Below are 14,175 nucleotides of genomic sequence, written 5' to 3'. Positions count from 1 at the left end.
CAATTTATGGTGCTTTTTCAAAGTTAGTCTACTGCTGCTGTCCAAACTGTTTTCGTGCAAGCTGTTTATTACAATTTTTCCCCTAAGCTTTTAATAAATGATAATTTCGTTTCTACTCAATTAGCCTCTCAATTGAGCTGATTTTTCTCAATTAACATTTTATTCTATCACCTTAAACTAGTTTACAACCTTTAGGAATCATAATTTCAGCAATAGACTTTAATTCCAAGCATTTTCACAATTAGGTCCTAAAAAATCAATTTCTATTGAAATTACCTAATAAAATCATCTCATAAACAAATTAAAGCTTTAATTTCATTCTATTTCATCATAAACTTACAGCACTCAACCATGGTGACTTTCAATTTCATCCATGAAATCAAAAACTAATGAATTTAATAGTAGGACCTAGTTGTAAAAGTCTTAGAAACACAAAAATTACAAGATAAAGGCAAGGATTAACTCACTTGGTGCAAAAATTATGAAATACCAGCTTAGAGAACCCTCCTATGGCATTTTTAGCTGCTGGAATTGAAGAGAAATAAAGAGAAATCTAGATATTTCCTATTTAGTCCTAGTTTTATTTAGTTAATTTTGCAATATTCCAATTTTTCCTTTAATTTATCAATTTTCCTGCTGATTTCATGCCCTTGCCATCTAGCCATAATAAATTTTGGGTCTAATTTCCTTTTAAATCCTTTCCTCTTAAACTATTTAATCATTTTAGAAACTTTTACACCTATTACAATTTAGTCCTTTTCATTTAATTGACTACCCAAACATTAAAATTTCCTAACGAAATTTTAATAACACATTACTAACATTTCATAAATATTTAAAAATTTATTTTCGACTCAGTTTTACGAGATAGAGGTCCCGATACCTTGTTTTTACCCAATTTCTTCAATAATTTCTTTTTTAACTAACCTCTAAATCGGTAAAATTTGTTTCTATCAATATATTCATACGATTTTCCTATCATATCAATTTTCATGCAAAAATATTGAAATAAATTTCTCTTTAAATCGGATTTGTGGTTACAAACCACTATTCCGATAACCTTGACTTTAGGCCATTACAGGTTCGATATTGGAAAAATTGAAAACTAAACCCTTGTTTCTACAACGAATTCGGGAGTTACAAAACAACGATCTAAAATTGATAATAAAGCAAAACTTGGTTTAGGATAATTTGACTACTGAGTATAGTGTTGATGATGATGGTAAGTTGCGTTATCGTGATAGGTTTTGTGTTTTGAAAGATGTAAATTTGAAACATGATATTCTGTTTGAAGCTCACAGTGTATGTATTCCATTCATCCTGGTAGCACGAAGATGTATGATTGCATTATTTCGTTCTTGAACCTAACTATTATCGCGATGTAGGCAAGTGTACCTATCGAACAGTAGTATAGTTTTAGTAAGACCAGATTGTTAAACCCAAAGGAACTAAAAGTACTAGTAATGACTGTCTTTTTATTATCTAGCCTAAGAATAAGGGGGTTTTGTTTTAACTAACTAATTAACTAATCTAAGAATTCGTAGAGAATGGAATTGGGGAATTGCTTTTGGAAAATCGATTGAATTAAGACAATACCTAAAGAAAAATCCACCTAGACTGTACTTGTTATTCTGGCTCCGAATCGGACGATTTATTCATTTAACTTGTTCCGTAGAGATCCCTGCGTTATGTTATTATCCCTATTCAAGCTAATAACATCTAATCCCTAGATTGAATAATTGAGACTTTTCTCTAATTAACACCCTAGGGTTGCATTAACTCGATCTATGGATCCCCTTATTAGGTTTCACCCTAATCCGGCAAATCTTGTCACCCTATGTCTAGGCACGCAAACAACTCCGCTTAATTATGACAAATGTACTCTTAGACAAGGTCTATTCCTCCTCTGAATAAGATCTTATCCTGAATCAGTATCCTGGGATATCAAAACAAGAATTAAGAACACATAATTAAGAACAAGTTAAATATTTATCATACAATTATTTTTACAATTTATAAAATAATAACAAGATTCGTCTTAGGTTTCATTCCCCTTAGGTATTTAGGGGTTTTAGTTCATAACTAAATAAAAAAACATCTCAGAATAATAAAGAATATAAAACATAAAGAAAACCCAAAACTCCTGAAGGGGAAATTGAGGAGAGATCTTCAGTCTTGATGATGAATCTGGCTTTTGAGATGGATCAATCGGCTTCCTTGGAGTAATTTCTTACTCCCTCCCTGTGTGTTTCTTTTTTCTTCCTCCTCTAGGGTGTATTTATAGGCTTTGGAATGCCTAAGAGCCCTCAAAATTAGCCTTTTCCGAATTGGACTCAACTTGGGCTCGGTAGGGACACGGCCGTGTAACACACCTGTGTGCGATTACTTGAGGTCGTGTTTGAGCCTGTCAAATTGACACGGCTGTGTGGTTTACCCATGTGAAGGGGTCCAGGCCGTGTTGATTTCGTACTTTGGCCCATTTTCTCCATTTTTGGCCCATTTCTCGTTCATTTCGCTCTCTTATGCTCTCCTAAGTATAAAACATGAAATTAAAGCATTAGGAGCATCGAATTCACCAATTCTAATGGGAAATCATCCATAAAATGCGTTAAGCATGGGGTAAAAATATGTATAAATTACGGTTTATCAAATACCCCCACACTAAAGCATTTGCTTGTCCTTAAGCAAAATTCTCAACTTATAATTTTTATTAATAATTTCTCAAAATAATCCACGGGTAATCATACATTGAGAATTCAACTAAAAGAACATCATAGTTTCAATCATTCCAAGTTGAACAATTTATTCCGAAAACATAGGTGTCTCCCCTCGTCTAGGGTATTCAAAATGTCACAGAGTTTTACATCCTCACTAAAGATTCACTCAAATCACTCGAGGTGTTTAAGGACAATAAATGAAGCACTCAATAGTCAATAATGACAAGTCATTACCATAGGCTTGCATGAAAATCAAATCTCCACCACTATAAATTGAGATGATACATCAATCAAAAGGTCTTTAGAGAGTTGTAATGAGGCTTGGTTAGGGGGTATGGTCACAAGCTGAAAGAAAGGGTTAGAATCGAGATTGAGTTGAAAAATTACTTAACTAGAAAAATATTTAATCATCACTTACATACAACATAATTCCTTTTCTGACTACAGAATTTGAATACTGAAGCTTACAAATAAAAGATCACTACTGATATGTATACATGTTTTGTAACGCCCTGATTTTCGGGATTTTCTGGGTTTCTGTGATTTTTGGTAAATTTTGAAATTTTGGTGTTCTGAATATTGGAATTGAGTTTAAAAGTGTTAGTGGGCCTTTAGAAGGCCCAAGCCTAAGTTAAACACGGTAAAATATCAAGGTTGGATTTTAAGTGAATAGGAGACTTGGTTAACTGGGCTTTTAAGAAGAACTTTGTAAATTACGACACAAATAAGGCCTTGGTAAAGTGGCAAGGTGGCGCCACTAAGTTCCTAAAAAAATGGCATCTGGGAAGGAATTAAAGGTCCAGGGTTCAAGTTGCAAGGTAGGCATATTGTTACTTTTTAATTTTAGGTATGTGTCGGGCATGTGATCACTTAAGTGAATTTCGGCAAGGGCCTTAGGGAGGTTGGGCTGATTGTTTTAATTGATATTAGGGTTAGGTTCTTTTCTTTTTCTGTCTTGGAGAATTAGGGTTAGCCACCTGAAAGCTTTCACTGTCATTCATCCTTTCTGAGGCCGAAAACGCAAATTCCTTCTCATTGGTGCCGATTTCTTCTTCCTCTCTTTTTCCTCCATTTTCTTTCTTCCTTTTTGCTTTTTCTTCTAGCTAAAACCTTCTGATCACCTTACTCACCTCCTCTTTCAATCCCATCCTCCACAAAACCTCCATAGCCAATTGCCATAAAAGTCGAAATCTCGAAAACTCACTTCTTGTGCCGATTTCTCCAAGCCAAAATCCTTCAGTTATTTTTGTTATTTTTGATCAACTTTCATCTTATCTAAACCCTTAGTATATATTGGAAACATTACTTCAAAGTTATAGCCTCAAATTGTCATCTTCTTCATCACTTAAAAAGTTGAAATACCATATATTTAGGGACTTATAGCCGAAACTTAAGATCTCCTGGATTCGAGTTCTACCATCGTTTATAGGATAGATCTACATCAGATCTATGTAGAAATCAAAGAGGAATAAGTGGTAAGTGCTCATCACCTCAGATCTAGTCTTATTTTACACTTTAGAAAAGCCGAAGTCCCTAAAATCTAAGGAGGCTATCGATTTGAGCATAGGGCTTTAAGGGTCTTTAATCGACGATTTCTTTTCGTGATTAGTGTCTTCTAGAGGTTTGATCGAAGGCTTGGATCTTTGGAACAACTAGACTTAGATCGAGTCATCGGTTTTCGGCAAAAAGGTAAGATTCTAAAGGCTTTAGGGGCGTGGTTCGAATATGGGTTGCTAAATATTGGGATTGGTTGTTGTGGGTTGCAATCTAAGAATTGTGGTAATCAATTGTAGGACATCGTAAGGGATCTCAGTAGCAGTCGTCGTGAAACAGGTGTGTATTGAACACCCCCTCATAGTTCAATTCGGCAAAAGCCGAAATGCCGAAATTCTGGCATTTCGTGAGCTTGTGAGTGTGCGAGTGCTCACAAGATGTTTAGAAATCATTAGATCTAAAACTGCAAGTGGTAAGTTAGTCGTGTGTGAAGTTTCATGCACTTCATTAATTGGGCCTCGATAGGCTAAAACTAGGCCCAATGGGCTTACGAGCCCATACGAGTAAATAATAAAAATATTTATAATATAAAAAAATAGAAAATAAGTATGTTCTATTAGACTGTAGAATCGGAACTGCTTAAACCGGTAAACTGGTCATAAAACTTGAATTAAATGGGCTTAAAATGCTAATGGACACTGTAGGGCCCATTAGGGGTTTTAGGGCCCAATGGCTAAAATTGTGAAATTGAGATAAATAAATTTCTGCGATGACAAATGGGCCAGTAAGGACCGTAGCATTCATGAGAACCCTTAAAACTGATAAAATTACTGAAATACCTTTATAAGTGAAAAGTTTACAGTTTTACTCCAAGGAGCAAAATTACTAATATACCACTAGGGTTTAGGGTTGACCTGAATGCATGTTTGACTGTTACTATTTACTGTATGCCATGTTATTATTATCTGATGCATGGGACTGGGTTATTGATGGAGGAAGTACTGAAAGTTGCTTGACCACGTACTGGAGGCTTTGCCTCAACTTACTGATATCTGGGCAGCTATGCTGCAACTGTGGAGTGTAGGGTTGGGTGGGTTGAGCTATTCCCTTCATGGAGTGGAGGGCTGGTACAGGTGGAGTGTAGCGGCTGGTTATAGGTTGGGTTGGGCTTGCATACACGAATATGTCTGTTCTGTTCTGGAATGGGCCTACGGGCCATACTGTTATCTGAAAAGGGGCTAAAGCCCAGTTTAGCGTATTCTGAAAAGGGCTTCGGCCCAGTACCCGCGGTTATTTGAATAGGGCTTAGGCCCAATGGGCTTAAGCTGACTTGGGCTTTGGATGGGTTTTCCATATACACTGAGTTTTCCAAACTCACACCCTTTCTCTTCCAACCTTGTAGGTGAGCCCTAGTTGGTGGACTTGGAGTTGGGAGGGATTCAGAGTGGCCACGAAGATTAAATTTTTGGTTTTAAATAAGTTTCAAGTAGCTTCCTTTTTAATTTTCTCATTTATTTTTGATTATTTCTATTTTTGTTAAAGTTATAATAAGGCCGCTCTATTATTTTTATTTTGGGTTTTTAAATTACTTAAATCGTTTTCGACTTGAGATTCACATCACTTAAATTGATTCCTTGAAATTGGTTAACTCTGGGTTTATCAAAAATTACTTGTTTCAAACCGACACGACAACCAAACATCTTCAAAATGAAACTTTTTCAAAGTACAACAAAAGTCACGTTTTTCTAAACCCTTAACAATCGATAATGGATAAGACTCACACTAGTGAATCAGAACATTTCTCTTAAAACTTCATTAATGGTTTTTGCAAAGCTCACCCAAACTTTAGTAAACTAGGTAACTTGGTTAGTGGTAAGTAATGTGACACACCGGATTTAGCCGTAACGTCTAGGCCGGGTTTGTGGTGTTACATTTAGTGGTATCAGAGCCCGGTTGCAACAACTCTGCTGTGGATCGGGTCCAAAAAGGTTTTCAAAACTCTAAGCCCAAAGAGGATATTTTTGGAAAAATCCGGCTTCTGAAAACAAATTTTCTGGTTAAAGGAGATAAATTTTCAAACTTGGTTTTTTTAAATCAAATAGATTTTAAAAAGGTCTAAATCTTTTGCGTTTGTCTGAAATCTGATAAGGTCGCACACTAAATCTCCGGCACCAAGTCTGTAAGTATCTTTTTGCTCTATATATATACTGTACTGTACTAAAAATAATACTATAGATAGTACTGAGCCTTAGATATAGTACTATAGATAATGTATTATTAAGGCTACAAAATTGAGACTATAGGGTAAACTAAGCCCTAGAAAACTGAGACAGTAGCTAAACTGCAATTGCGCGAGAACAACTCTGAAACTTTATCTGTTCATAAGATATTCTGTAATAAACAATTGAAACAGTAAACTAATGTCATAAAATTCATAATTAGATAAATCGATATGAGTACGAGAGCTGCTCGGGGAAGAGGCCGTGGTCGAGGCCCAGGTAGTACTCAAGCTAGATCTTCGTCTTCTGAACACATGCCAGCTGGTGAGGTACGACCACCACCGGTGGATGATAATGGGCAGTATGATCGGGCCGCAGGGGACGACGCTCTGTTCCAGGCCATGTTGAGAGTTTTGGAAAGGGTGGCCGGAGCTAATGTCGGGCCCATGAATAGGGGGTCCATTTCTGAGCGACTTCAGGCCAACGGAGCAGAGGTTTTAGGGGCATATCTTGTAACACCCCAAACCCGAGACCGACACCGGAGTCGAACACGAGGTGTTAACAGACTTTAAACCCCTTATAAAAATATTTCCCAGACACTGCCAATCTGCGTACTAGTCGCTTTAAAAAATCATATCTTGAGTTTCACAACTTGAAAATCAGTTTCGTGATTTTTCCCTGAAACTAGACTCATATGCCCATCTACATATTTTTTTCTAGAATTTTTGATCGGGCCAATTAGTACAGTTTATTAGTCAAAGTCTCCCATGTTACAGGGATCGACTACCCTGACCTTTGCGCATTACGACTTGGATATCTCCTTGTACAGGGCTCCAATACTGATGCCGTTTTTTCTATAGAAACTAGACTCAGAGAGGAATCTATACATATATGGTATGACTCCTAATTATCTCTGGTTAATTTATAATGAATTTTCAAAGTCGGAACAGGAAATCCAGAAACCGTTCTGGCCCTGTCTCACGAGAACCTGAATATCTCTTAACATACTGTCCGTATGATTGTTTCGTTACTTTCCTATGAAAGTAGATTCATCAAGGTTTGTTTACATAATTTATTCACTATTTAATTCAATTCCTACTATTTTTAGTGATTTTCCAAATCCACATCACTGCTGCTGTCAGCATCTGCCTTTAAGGTAGACTTTACCTATTTCATGGTTTCCATGATTCAACTAGCCCTTTTTGCATAAATAGCACAATTTATGAAAGTGATTAACCATCCCCGTGGCCAATCCTTGTCAAGCATATCCACACCAAATGATTATAACATTATACTCAAACACATATAAGCCATTTTCGCATGGCTATCCAAAATTTATACAAGTCCAAAGGGTCCACGACCCACAACAAACGGGTAGTCCTATACATGCCATTTCGAAGTTCAACCAAAATTGTACCAAAAGGGGGCTTTGATAGTGTGGGCGACTTTGACCTCAAGATCCCGAGTCCGATAGCTGGAGAACCAAATCTATAAAACAGAGGAACAATGAAACGGAGTAAGCAATTTATGCTTAGTAAGTTTTGAGCAAGGAATTCCAGCACAACAAAAGTATAGCATTCATATAGCTAAACGGATAATTTCATATGCACAAATTTACGATATCGTACTTGCTTCACATTATCAACCCTTATGTACATACACAAAAGATCAACTCAGCCAAAGGCCGGTAGCTCGTTTATCAACTGAGCGAATACTTATTTGTAAGGGCTCAACTAAATTCAAGCACATACGAAACATACCTCAATGTTGGGATGTTTCGAGAGTATTAACTGGAATTTTACAGCAAGTTCATTCATTCCCAAATCACGTACCTTCGGAATTTAACCGGATATAGCTCCTCGTTCAAATGCCTTCGGGACATAGCCCGGTTATAGTAATTCGCACAAATGCCTTCGGGACTTAACCCGGATTTAGTAAATCGCACAAATGCCTTCGGGCTTAGCCCGGAATTAGTATCTCGCACAAATGCCTTCGGGCTTAGCCCGGAATTAGTATCTCGCACAAACGCCTTCGGGCTTAGCCCGGAATTAGTATCTTGCACAAATGCCTTCAGATCTTAGTCCGGATATGGTCACTTAGCACAAAGCCTTCGGGACTTAGCCCGGACAACATTCAAATAACCATGCACATTTAACAATAAATCATGGCCCATTCGTATTTCATTTTCGTTAGCAAAACTCAAACACAAAACATTTATCATTCTTGCAAATTCGGCTCAATAGCCACACACAAAGAGCATGATTTTGTTTGCTTAAAACATGATCTAATCAAATCTTAATTTAAGCTCTCTTACTCAAGAACTTACCTCGGGTGTTGTCGAACGATTCCGATAGCTATTCGACCACTTTTTCCTTCCCTTTATCGGATTTAGTTCCCCTTTGCTCTTGAGCTTAATTAAACAAATAAATTGATTTAATCATTTGAGCATCGAAAAGAGGAACACAAGGCACTTAGCCCATATTTATACATTAGACATTAAAGTCACATATGTACGGAATCATGAATCAAACTCAACATTTTAGCTAATTTTTTCCCCCTTGGCCGAATATGCATGTCTATTTTGGGGCCGATTTCAACACTTAATACATTCTACAAGTATGGTCACTTGTATTGACTAAACACCCTTTTGTTTCGAGTTCAAAACTTGGCTAATACACACATATACACACTAGTAAAGCATCCTCTCCCTTTCCATCAATTTAACACATGCATTGCTCATTAACATGCAAAAGTTATATTCGGCCTTAGCACACAACTTGCTAGCCGATTCTTCTCCATTTAACAACCAATGCACATATGTGCTCACTAAAAAATGCTAAAAAGGAGGTTCAAGAATCATCAAGCCACCATCACATGCATCATTAACAAGCTTCATATTTAGCATGCAATGGCATTAACACAAACTCCACCTAGGCCGAATCTTAACTCATCCTCATGCCTCATCACCACAACATCAAACATCAACCAAGAATGATGCATCCATGGCCGAGTGTCATTTCCATCACATAGCAAGATTTAGACCATGGGCTAGGTAGAACTCAAGCTAACAACTAAAACATGCATGCATCTCATGGAACATCATCAAACATACCTTAGCCTAGCTACATGCATGGCCGAACCTCTTCAACCTTTCTTCTTCCTTCCTCCTTAAAATTTTTGGCCAAGGATGAACCAAAGGATGAGCATTTTTTTTTCTTTGTTTTTTTCTTTCTAGTTTCGGCTAAATGAAGATGAGAAAGGATGAACAAAAATTTTCTCCTTTTTTTTCTTTAGCTCACGGCAATGGGGGGGGAAACAACTACACACATTTTTTTTGTATTCATCATACTCCTTTCCATTATTTTATGCCCATGCCCCTTATTTTATTTTTTTCCTACATACCTCACTAGGCCAACATGTTCCCAACATGTTTCCACCCATAGCATGGCCAACCACTAGCTCAAATTTTGGGTAATTTGACATGCAAACCCATCATTTTCACAACATGCATTAATAGACCATTTTAAATTAGCCTATCATATTTTCACCATGTCTCATATCAATCCCTATTTAATAATTTCTCATGCAATTGGCAAAATTGGAGAATGAAACTTCCACATACTCATGTACACACATAATAAGCATAGAATATGGAAATCAATTATTTTTATGACTCGGTTTTGTAGTCCCGAAACCACTTCCCGACTAGGGTCAATTTTGGGCTGTCACATATCTGGAGTAGCCCCAAATGTGGCTGAGTACTGGCTAGAAGCCATGGAGAGGATTATGGATGACTTGGATTGCTCAGTGGAGCAGAAGTTAAAAGGAGTGGTGTCGTTGTTGCGGGACAAGGCGTATCAGTGGTGGATAACTGTGAGAGAGGGTACCCCAGCAAAGAGGGTAACATGGGAGTTGTTCAAGTAGTCCTTCAAGGGGAAATATGTCGGAGCTTGCTATGTGGATACACAAAGAAAGGAATTCCTGAATTTGACCCAGGGTAGTAAGACCGTTGCTGAATATGAGGTAAAGTTTTTGTGATTGAGCCGGTACGCTAGTGGAATCATCTCCACTGAATATGAGCGTAGTGTTCATTTTGAGGATGGCCTCAGGGATAAGTTAAGGGTGCTGATAGCTCCGCAGAGAGAGCGCGATTTTGCTGCACTGTTAGAGAAGGCTAAGATAGCCGAAGAGGTGAAGCAAGCCAAACGAAAGAACCGCAATAGGGGTCGAAACAGATTCAGGAGGGATACTGGACCAGCTGGTGCTGCAAACCGAAATGTTAAGAGAGTTAGGATAGAGGAACTAGTTCGAGTAGTTCCGGTGAACGCAGTTAGACCACAAGCTTGTTGAGATTGTGGTAGAGTGCATCTGGGGGAATGTTGGAAGCGTACTGGGGCTTGTCTTCATTGTGGGTCAAAGGAACATAGGATCAGGGATTGTCCTAGGAGGCCAGCCTAGACTCAAGTGGCTAAACAAGGGGCTGTGAAACCTGTGCAACCAGCGGGAGATGGACCGCCGCCGTCGAGAGGTCGTGGACAAGGTCGCGGTGGCAATGGCCGTGGACGTGGGGCACCTGGCAGGGGTGCTGTTAATGCTGAGGCTCATCAGCCAGCTTTGGTATATGCTGCTCATTGCCGCGAGGAGGGTGACTCACCTGATGTTATAACTTGAACGTTTTTGATCTCTGGCGTACCTTATACTGCTCTGATAGATGTAGGGTCAACTCATTCGTATGTTATATGTGACATTTCTGGGACATTGGGTGTACTCTTTGAGGAGACTGTGTGTAGGGTAACTGTGATAAGTCCTTTAGGTCACTCGGTTAAAAGAGAGAAACTCTTTAGGGAGGTGCCTTTAGAGACTCAAGGTAGGATTTTCTGTGGAGACTTGATGGGGTTACCGTTCGGAGAATTCGATTTAATCCTAGGGATGGACTGGTTGACCAAGCATAGGGCAACTCTGGATTGTGCAGCTAAGAGGATAGTATTAAGGACTGTTGAGGATGAAGAGGTAGTGTTTATTGGAAAACAAAGAGATTACTTGTCCAATGTAGTATCGGCTTTGGGGGCTGAGAAACTGATGCGTAAGGGATGCGAGGCATATTTGGCTTTTGTAAGCCAAGCTGAAACTGAGGATCTAACTGTGGAGACAGTCAGGACTGTTAGAGAATTCCGAGATGTTTTCCCAGAAGAGCTTCCTGGATTACCTCCGAATCGAGAAGTCGAGTTTGGAATCGATTTGCTGCCTGGAACAGCTCTAGTGTCCATTGCACCCTATAGGATGGCACCGAAGGAGTCAGTGGAACTGAAAGCTCAAATCCAAGAGTTGTTGGATAGAGGCTTCATTAGACTGAGTGTGTCTCCACAGGGAGCACCGGTCCTGTTTGTGAAGAAAAAGGACAGGACGATGCGTATGTGCATCGATTATCGCCAGTTGAACAAACTGACGATAAAGAACAAATACTCACTGCCTAGAATTGACGATCTATTTGACCAACTTAGAGGAGCTTCGGTATTTTCCAAGATTGACCTTCGATCTGGATACCATCAACTAAGGGTAAAGGAAGTGAATATTCATAAGATAGCATTCAGAACTCGATATGGTCATTACGAGCTTCTGGTTATGCCGTTTGGGTTGACGAATGCACCTGCAGCTTTCGTGGATCTGATGAATCTAGTATTCCAACCTTAGTTGGATCGATTCGTGGTCGTTTTTATCGATGATATTTTGGTATATTCGGAAACTGAGGAGAAGCATGATGAGCATCTACGTATTGTGCTGCAAGTGTTGAGAGAGAAACAACTTTATGCGAAGTTTAGTAAGTGTGAATTCTGGTTGCGAGAAGTGACTTTTCTAGGTCATGTGGTTTCTACCGAAGGAATTATAGTGGATCCTTGAAAAATTGAGGCAGTTTTGGAATGGAAACCACTGAAGTCAGTATCAGAAATTCGGAGTTTTTTGGGTCCGGCAGACTATTACAGAAGGTTTGTAGAGGGATTTTCTCTGATTGCTGCACCATTGATGAAACTGTTAAGGAAAGGAGTAGCATTTGTCTGGACTGAAAAATAGCAGAAAGCTTTTGACCAGTTGAAAAAGGTATTGACTAAGGTGCCAGTGTTGATTCAACCGGAGTCTGGGAAGGACTTCACTGTGTATAGTGATGCGTCGCATATGGGGTTAGGATGCGTACTGATGCAAGAGGGTAAGGTGGTCGCTTATGCTTCGCGACAGCTTAAGCCTCATGAAGCAAACTACCCTACGCATGATTTAGAGCTAGCAGCAGTGATCTTCACATTGAAAATCTAGAGACATTACGTATATGGAGAAAAGTGTATTATATACAAAGACCATAAGAGCCTAAAGTATCTGTTGACTTAGAAGGAGTTAAACCTTAGGCAACGAAGATGGATAGAGTTGCTTAAGGATTATGACTGTTCGATTGAGTACCACCCAGGTAAGGCTAATGTGGTGGCTGATGCTTTGAGTCGAAGGGTTGTTGCTGATTTGAGAGCCTTGTTTGCACGTTTGAGTCTGTTCGACGATGGAAGTCTGTTGGTAGAATTGCAAGTGAGGCCTACTTAGACTGAACAGATTAAAGAAAAACAGTTGAAAGATGATTCGTTAGTTCTTTAGTTTCGGCAAGTTAAAAATGGTGAGAATGAGGATTTTTGGACTGAATACTGATGGAGTTCTGTGCTTTCATGGAAGAGTTTGTATTCCGAAAGACCTTGAATTGAGGCGGTCAATTCTAAAAGAGGCTCATGGTAGACCTTGTGCTATGCATCCTAGAGGAAATAAGTTATATTGAGACTTACGAGAGATGTACTGGTGGCCTGGACTAAAACGAGAGGTGACTGAATTGGTTGGGAAATGTCTAACGTGCCAGCAAGTTAAGGCCGAGCACTAATTGCCTTCTGGATTACTACAAATGGTGAAAATTCCACTATGGAAGTGGGAGAGAGTAACTATGGACTTCGTGAGTGGGCTACCTTTGTCACCCACCAAGAAAGATTCTGTGTGGGTAATTGTGGATAGGTTAACGAAATCTGCCCATTTCATACCTGTTCGTACTGATTACTCACTGCAAAAGTTGACCAAGTTGTATGTGGCGGAGATAGTGCGATTGCATGGGGTGCCAGTGTCGATTATTTCTGATCGAGACCCTAGGTTTACATCTCGGTTCTGGCAGAAGTTACAGGAGGCGTTGTGTACACGATTGGATTTCAGTACTGCTTTTCACCCTCAGACAGATGGACAGTCAAAAAGGGTTATTCAAGTTTTGGAGGATATGTTAAGAGGTTGTGTCATCGATTTTCGTGGTAGTTAGGAGGACTACTTGCCGTTGGCGGAGTTCGCGTACAACAACAGCTACCAAGCAAGTATTCAGATGGCTCCATATGAGGCACTTTATGGGCGAAGATGTCGTACGCCTACGTGTTGGACAGAGTTGGGTGAACGACAAGTGCTTGTACCAGAATTAGTGGCAGATACTGAAAGTAAGGTTAAGTTGATAAGAGATCGATTAAAGGAGGCATCTGATAGACAGAATTCGTATGCAGATCTAAAGTGTAAAGAGATTGAGTTCACTGTTGGGGATATGGTTTTCTTGAAGGTTTCACCTTGGAAGAAGATCTTGAGGTTCGGCAAGAAAGGCAAACTGAGTCCGTGGTTTATAGGGCCTTATCAAGTTCTTAAACGGGTAGGGCTAGTAGCATATCAGTTAGAGTTACCACCGGAGTTGGACA

This window comes from Gossypium hirsutum, chromosome A07, assembly GCF_007990345.1.
Source record: "Gossypium hirsutum isolate 1008001.06 chromosome A07, Gossypium_hirsutum_v2.1, whole genome shotgun sequence".
Taxonomy (NCBI): Eukaryota; Viridiplantae; Streptophyta; class Magnoliopsida; order Malvales; family Malvaceae; genus Gossypium; species Gossypium hirsutum.
Note: the sequence above shows the minus strand (reverse complement) of the source record.